Raw genomic sequence first — 8904 nt, 5'->3', positions numbered from 1 at the left:
AATTGTTGAAAACTGATGAGAGAGAGAGAGAGAGAGAGAGAGAGAGAGAGAGAGAGATAGAGAGCTAAGTAATTTGTTCTTTGTAAGATAACGTAGAAAAAACCATAGTATGGTAAGGACAATAACAAGGAAATGAAGAACAAGGAAAGCCATTAACAACAGACAAATAATGTATAGTCAATCTATAAAAGGGTCATTATAGACCAATGAAGCTTCCGACAGTATTTGAAGACTGCGAAAAGGAAAATCAATCTCCTTTGGATCATTTAATCCGCTTCCTCTGAACCGAAGTATCATTAAAGCAGAGTTTCCAACGTGATTGCAGAAGGACGCCAGATAGAGAGGGTCCATCTGCCCAGTCATTTCCCATTAGTAATCTGACTGGATCAGGGAGACCTCGCTTCAAACGGCCCATCAAACTCGGCCCAACCATTCAACCTCCAAAGGTTTGATACATCCCCTAGATTCTCAAAGAGAGAGAGAGAGAGAGAGAGAGAGAGAGAGAGAGATTCTGGTTTGAAGAAAGATAGACAGGCATACAAATGAACAAACAGACATTTGCTTATTACGTTCATCCAGAAATTATCGATATATATATATATATATATATATATATATATAGAGAGAGAGAGAGAGAGAGAGAGAGAGAGAGAGAGAGAGAGAGATTGGGATTCTGGTTGGAAGAAAGGTAGACAGACATAAGGATGAACAAAGACATTTGCTCATCACGGCCATCCACAAATTCTTGAAAGCTGAGAGAGAGAGAGAGAGAGAGAGAGAGAGAGAGAGAGAGAGAGAGAGAGAGAGAGAGAGAGTGTGTGTCACTGGGATACGGGTTGGAAGAGAGATAGATACAGACAAAAAATAGAGATTTGCTTGTTACATTCGTCCATAAATTCTTGAGAAAGAGTTGAGAGTCGAGTGTGTCACTGGGATACCAGTGGGAGTAGAAGATCGATAGACACGCAAATAAAAAAACAGGAATTATTGAAAGCAGATGAGAGAGAGAGAGAGAGAGAGAGAGAGAGACATAGGTAATTTGTTCTTTGTAAAATAACGTAGAGAAAAAACTATGATATGGTAAAGACAATAACAAGGAAATTAAAGAACAAATAAAGTCAGTAACATCAGACAAGTAATGTTGTGAAATCCATCTATAAAAGGATCGGTAGACGCCGATGAAGCATCTGACAGTGTTTGAAGACTACGAAAAGGAAAATCAATCTCTTTGGATCATTTCATCCTCCTTCTCTGAACCGAAGTATCATTAAAGCAGAGTTTCCAACGTGATTGCAAAAGGACGCCAGAAATAGAGGGTCCATCTGCCCAGTCATTTCCCATTAGTAATCTGACTCGATCAGGGAGACCTCGCTTCAAACGGCCCATCAAACTTGGCCCAATCATTCAACCTCGGAAGGTTTGATACATCCCGTAGATTCCCTAAGAGAGAGAGAGAGAGAGAGAGAGAGAGAGAGAGAGAGAGAGATGATCACTGGGGATACGGTTTGGAAGAGAGATATGTAGGCAGATAAGAAAATAAAGATTTGCTTACATTCGTCCAGAAATTCTTGAGAGAGAGAGAGAGAGAGAGAGAGAGAGAGAGAGAGAGAGAGAGAGAGATTTACTTGCAAAATATTCTCCAAGTATTTCAAGCAGTAACCCACTCCACACTGTAAGTTGGGGAACCAGTCTGAAAAGTTCCAGACAAACTTACAATTCTTTCCAGGTCATAAACATTGTTTGCGTAATACAGTAAAACTTTCACCGAGATATATTAGTGTATGAGACTTTTGACTCGCATAACAATGAATGGTAAGGAGTTTTTATTTGTTTACTTGAAGTAGGATAAAAACAATACCAAACTTATTCCTGTTAGCGAGATGTTATAAATCAGAATTTGGTCTCTGTTGCCATAGCATTAAAACTACCGAATGAAATTATGTGAAAATTGCGTTTCATTTTGCACTATTATGAAACTTAAACTTTTTCTTACTTATATTATTATATAACTCAAATCTCATCGTACGATATATCCATTCAAGATATATCGATATATTGGTATTACTTCTTTTGCCATTCGTTATTCTTTCATCAATCTAAATAAAAACAATGCTATCTTTATTATACATTAATATATATATATATATATATATATATATATATATATATATATATATATATATATATATATATATTGTTACGGGCCACTGTTTCGAGTCCGGCCTTGCTTAAGGGACTCAAGGGCCATAACAAAACAAATAACAATGGTAAAGGTCGCCAGTCAGCAATGATACAAGGAATACTGACAAAAAGATGTATTTACAATAATATTTAAATAGAAATAAATGAAAGGGGAGCACAGCAGATAACTATTTTAGTTTGAGCCACGAGGAGCTTCGAATGGAGTTTGGTTGGCCGTGGATGAAACGCCAGCACAGCAATCACGTTCCCTGGAAGGGGGAAATAAATTGAATTATTAGCAGCACACTTACTTCTACCGGCTGGGAACACGATGAAGTCGTGTGGTTAAAACTTTTAAGCAAATTAAATGAAAATGCCAAGCTTAGGGATTTAAACGTTACACATGGGAATCAACACTGTCACAGGGTGAGTTAATTAAAACTAGGACTAAACGGCACACGTGGTCTGGGTTTAGGGGATATGATACAAGGTTCAGTGGGTAGGACTTCTTTAGAGGATAAGGAAAAATGGGGTGTGATAAGGAAGGGACGGGAGGTTGGGTAAGGATATTGAGAATCTCAAATCAGGCACCTTACCTTTAATAAAAAGGACACTGGTATCCTTCCCTTATGGAAAGATGTAGACAGAGTCCTGCCTCCCTGATGTCTTGAGGGTGAAGAGCGATGTTGTTTCCCTCAAGGAGGTTGAGTGAAGAAGAGGAGATGTTCTCCTTATGGATGCTGACTCACGAAGAAGGATCTCCAGTTTTCCCTGGGTAGATCAACCCCACTTGACCCCCAATTGAGGGGGGCGGGTAGGGGGGATTGGCCTGACCGGTGTCCTATTGGTCAGGCTTGGTCACGTGTCTCGTAGAAGGTAGCTGAAATTGAGATCTCAGGGGGAGTAGACTGGTATAGGATGGTGGGAGGGGGGTGAGACTCTGGGTAGGGTCCCAAAACTCGTGGCATTTCGACCCATGCTTGCTGGCGGGGTCTTTTGTTATTTGAAAAAAAGGTGGCGTAATGACCGCCATTACTAACAGCCCCCCATTTTAGCAGAGATTTTGTCCTAAAACAGGACAAGAACTCTGCAAGCAAGGTCTGAAGCCACTAGCCTTAATGATTCCTCCCTCAGTGAGTCTCACCACGATAATGGATAAATATCTAAGCTGCAACTAGGGTCATCATTTTACGGTATTTTGACTGTAAATTAACTTTAAGTGCCACATAGAAATAAGTATGCTGGCTGTGAGGCAGCAACTGAAAAAATTAAAAAATGCAAAATTGAAAATTAAAATGTAAAAGATGGTTAAAGTTAAGTGACCTAGTGCAGTGGTAGGCATAAAATTAAAGAAAATTGGCATATATGCAAAAAAAAGGATAAAATAAATACATGAAAATGAATTAAATACAAATAATGATGCCAAGATGGCTCCTCAATTTTATTTACCTGGGGAGACACCAAGGCCAATAAATATTTTTTCATACAAACTAAATTTACCTACTGACTATGGCTACGTTATGGACATGGCACTGTGCATTGGGCACTAATGCCGGGAGAACACATCTCTCTCATACGAGTTCTTTAGGCGCTTGACCTTCCAGTTGTAGTTCTGGAGGTCTATGCCGCACCTCATGAGCCCTTTATTCCCATTACGTAGCTCAGTCAAGTAGTTTAGATGGTTATGGTCCGTTAGGAATGTCTGTGGGAAAACATGGTCAGCGCGATAGGAACCAAGGTGCTCAAGAGATGAGCCCATGCCTGAGAGTTCTTTCTCTTGAGTTTGGAGTTTTTCCCATGTCTGAAAGAAATTTATGCTGCCATTTAAGTAAACTCCACAGTTGGGAATTCCTGCTTGCACCTGGTGAAGCCAAAAATGAATTATGAGTATGGTCAGAGGTCGTGACTCCTCTGCCATGAAGTGGGAACCTTCGTCCTTCTGAAATGTGGCTAGGAAGCCATACCAATAAAAGAATTGTGTCATCTCTGTAACACTTATGGATGGGATAAGTTGGAGCGAGGCCCTTGGCACTATTTTCTTAGAGTTACCAATGACTTGGCACGGATGGCAAGAGGTTGCGGAAGCCTTAACACCCTTCTGCAAGCCCGGCCGGAAGAAATGGGGCTGCAGCAGTTGGGTTGTGCGCTTCACCCCAGAGTGCCCTCCCAGTCCCTCATGGGCCATTCGTAGCACCGACAAGCGGGAATTACGGGGGACAACTACACTCTGGCGCAGGGCCTCAGCAGGATCATGAGAACCTCGGGTGATCTTAAGGGGCACCTCATCCTTTAGCAGGAACTTAGCCTTAGAGGGGTTATTCATTTCCACCTCGTTCGAGTTGGCGGGTGCCCTGTTGTTTACCAATGTCTCATCCAGCAGTGGGAACCTGATGAGCTTTGTCTGGCTCCTTGGGGTCTCGGCGCAGATGGGTGGTTCGCCTCTTGCCTGCTCTGAGACCTCTGGCCTGGTGATTGAGCTAGCCCTATTTCCAGTGGTGTTCAGTGGCACAGTTTCACCCGGATTGAATTTGCGGGTACTCGGCTCAGACTCACGGTGGGAAAAGGGAGACCCCTGGCTCTCCTCTGAGGTCTCTGGCATGACGCTTGGAGTAGCCCTATCCCCTGTGGTGGAAAGTGGCACACCTTCACCAGAATTAACTTCTGGCGTACGAAGCTCAGACTCACTGCTGGAGGAGGAAGACTCTTGGGCCTCCTCACTTAGCCAAGCTACCTCACCAAGGTCAATGTCACCGAGCCAGTCGTCTTCCCATGCAGGTTGCGTCCTAACAGTTTTAGGCTCCGGCTTGGCAGCCTTCATGCGCCTGAGGGGCACTCGCTGTACACCCTTCACGGGCTTTTGACCCAAGCATGAGTTGTAGCCCTCATGTGCAAGATCACTCCCTGCCCCCAGTCCGCACTTCTTGCTGAGCTGGGACGTGGTTACCTTCAGTTCCACTGTAGGGAGTTCCTCGGTGAACCCTTCAATGAAGTGGGTCCTCCTGCGATTGTCCTGCTGGACTTTGGCAACATTGGGTTGAGGTGGCAAGTGATTGAGTTGTGCCAATCGGGCGTCCATCTCCTGCATTCTTAATTCATGCGCTCTCTCTCTTTCATACCGCATCCTTTCTTGCTCTGTTCTTCTCCGGGCTTTGTCTTCATTCATGAGCTCCCGCACATACCTTCGCAATGCTTCTCCCTCATAGCCTTGTCTTTCTGCCAAGTCCACAAATGCACTGATTTCAGCAGCAGTCATTTTGCTAAGTTTTTGAGGAGACAGCGACAAGAAAAACTCAACAGCACAAGGTACGATGTTGACCGTGCCAGAAATTACACGGAGGGGAAAGACGCTCTAGCCTTATGCAAGAGTCTCATGGAAGGAAGGATGAAGATGGAGCTGGGCAAAATGCACAATGGCTGAGAAAAATGCCTTTCGAGAAAGAATTATCACCAAATAGCAAGCCTTGCAAGTAATTGAACAAGAGCCTAACTTGAAAACCAGGGCCACGACAATGGGTGAGCTTAGGCTGTTCGGTTGTAATTCGTCCAAACAAGTAACGATATATATGACAACCACACTACACAATAAAAACGGAATCACAACTATACAGTAGGTGACCCTCTGGGGTAGTCAGGGAAAAAATGAGATCACAACTATGGGTGAACCTTTATACTAGTCATAAAAGAAATGGAATCACCACAATGGGTGAATCTCTATGCTAGTACAAAAAAGGAAAAAAATGGAATCACAACAATAGGTGAATCTCTATGCTAGTCATAAAAAAACGGAATCACAACAATGAGTGAATCTCTATGCTAGTCTTTAAACAATTGGAATCACAACAATGGGTGAACATCTATGCTAGTCTTTTGAAAAAAAAAATGGAATCACAACAATGGGTGAATCTCTATGCTAGTCATAAAAAAACGGAATCACAACAATGGGTGAATCTCTATGCTAGTCATATAAAAATGGAATCACAACAATGGGTGAATCTCTATGCTAGTCTTTAAAAAAAACGGAATCACAACAATGGGTGAATCTTTATGCTAGTCTTTTTAAAAAAAATGGAATCACAACAATGAATGACCCTCTGTGCTAGTCTTAAGGGAAAAAAAATGGAATCTCCACGATGTGTGACCCTCCTATGCTAGTCTTAAGGGAAAAAAATGTAATCTCCACTATGTGTGACCCTCCTATGCTAGTCTTAAGGAAAAAAAATGGAATCTCCACGATGTGTGACCCTCCTATGCTAGTCTTAAGGAAAAAAATGGAATCTCCACGATGTTTGACCCTCCTATGCTAGTCTTAAGGAAAAAAAAAATGGAATCTCCACGATGTGTGACCCTCCTATGCTAGTCTTAAGGAAAAAAATGGAATCTCCACGATGTGTGACCCTCCTATGCTAGTCTTAAGGAAAAAAATGGAATCTCCACGATGTGTGACCCTCCTATGCTAGTCTTAAGGAAAAAAAATGGAATCTCCACGATGTGTGACCCTCCTATGCTAGTCTTAAGGAAAAAAAATGGAATCTCCACGATGTGTGACCCTCCTATGCTAGTCTTAAGGAAAAAAAATGTAATCTCCACGATGTGTGACCCTCCTATGCTAGTCTTAAGGAAAAAAAAATGGAATCTCCACGATGTGTGACCCTCCTACGCTAGTCTTAAGGAAAAAAAATGGAATCTCCACGATGTGTGACCCTCCTATGCTAGTCTTAAGGAAAAAAAATGGAATCTCCACGATGTGTGACCCTCCTATGCTAGTCTTAAGGAAAAAAAATGGACTCTCCACGATGTGTGACCCTCCTATGCTAGCCTTAAGGAAAAAAAATGGAATCTCCACGACGTGTGACCTTCCTATGCTAGTCTTAAGGAAAAAATGGATTTGTAAAAATGTGTGGGTGCGTTCTTGCAACACCACCACTTGCAACTCTGTGACTTTAAAGCAAGTTTGTATTTATACTTAAAGTATAACAAATTAAAATAAAACAGACAATGTCACTGAGATTGCTTAATGCTTCGTTAAAACATCAGCCCCTTTACATACTTTCCCTTTAGAAGAAAAATTAATTTAATAAATTACACTCCCAAATATTTTATCTTAATGATCCTATACCCTGACTGAAAAAATTTAAATTAAATGTGACATCATAAGTCCTTTATCTTTAGGTTAACCATATTACACAGTCTAACGAAAATTATCCCCTTCAAAAAAATGTACATAAAAATAATATCCCACGAGAAAGTAATAAAAAGAAATTACATACCCTTACTTGTCAAACGGAAAAATTGAAAAAATGAATGCCACGTGCGCTTACCGTTACCAACACGGGAATTAAGCCTCACTGGAATTTAACACGTGGTTTAGTGTACCACGGATTCTCCTAAATTTTCGTAAATTTCACTTCACTTAGTTTTAACACAAAATTAAACATTCACTCTGCACAATATATAAATGAAAAAAAATTATCCACATTGATAATAAACACTCAGAAAAAAACAGAACACAAATTCATCTCACGCGGTTGGCTATCCCGCTACACAATAGGACTAGACTTCTCCCACGTGGGTTTAAAAACAAAAAGGTTCGCGGCGCGAACACACACACTAATGAACACAAAACTTTAACAATGAGAATAGAAGGCTTTAACTGTGTTCTTCCACGGTTCCAACTCCAGTGATAATATAATTTACTTGAAATGAAATTGAGGTTCGTCAAGTCGCTAAAGACAGAAAAAGGGGGAATTTAACTTTGATAAAATTAATTTTAAATTACTGTCTTAGCGAATCCTGGCATTTGGTCGCCAATATGTTACGGGCCACTGTTTCGAGTCCGGCCTTGCTTAAGGGACTCAAGGGCCATAACAAAACAAATAACAATGGTAAAGGTCGCCAGTCAGCAATGATACAAGGAATACTGACAAAAAGATGTATTTACAATAATATTTAAATAGAAATAAATGAAAGGGGAGCACAGCAGATAACTATTTTAGTTTGAGCCACGAGGAGCTTCGAATGGAGTTTGGTTGGCCGTGGATGAAACGCCAGCACAGCAATCACGTTCCCTGGAAGGGGGAAATAAATTGAATTATTAGCAGCACACTTACTTCTACCGGCTGGGAACACGATGAAGTCGTGTGGTTAAAACTTTTAAGCAAATTAAATGAAAATGCCAAGCTTAGGGATTTAAACGTTACACATGGGAATCAACACTGTCACAGGGTGAGTTAATTAAAACTAGGACTAAACGGCACACGTGGTCTGGGTTTAGGGGATATGATACAAGGTTCAGTGGGTAGGACTTCTTTAGAGGATAAGGAAAAATGGGGTGTGATAAGGAAGGGACGGGAGGTTGGGTAAGGATATTGAGAATCTCAAATCAGGCACCTTACCTTTAATAAAAAGGACACTGGTATCCTTCCCTTATGGAAAGATGTAGACAGAGTCCTGCCTCCCTGATGTCTTGAGGGTGAAGAGCGATGTTGTTTCCCTCAAGGAGGCTGAGTGAAGAAGAGGAGATGTTCTCCTTATGGATGCTGACTCACGAAGAAGGATCTCCAGTTTTCCCTGGGTAGATCAACCCCACTTGACCCCCAATTGAGGGGGGCGGGTAGGGGGGATTGGCCTGACCGGTACCGGTCCTATTGGTCAGGCTTGGTCACGTGTCTCGTAGAAGGTAGCTGAAATTGAGATCTCAGGGGGAGTAGACTGGTATAGGATGGT

The sequence above is a fragment of the Palaemon carinicauda genome, chromosome 20, assembly GCF_036898095.1.
Source record: "Palaemon carinicauda isolate YSFRI2023 chromosome 20, ASM3689809v2, whole genome shotgun sequence".
NCBI classification, from domain to species: Eukaryota; Metazoa; Arthropoda; class Malacostraca; order Decapoda; family Palaemonidae; genus Palaemon; species Palaemon carinicauda.
Note: the sequence above shows the minus strand (reverse complement) of the source record.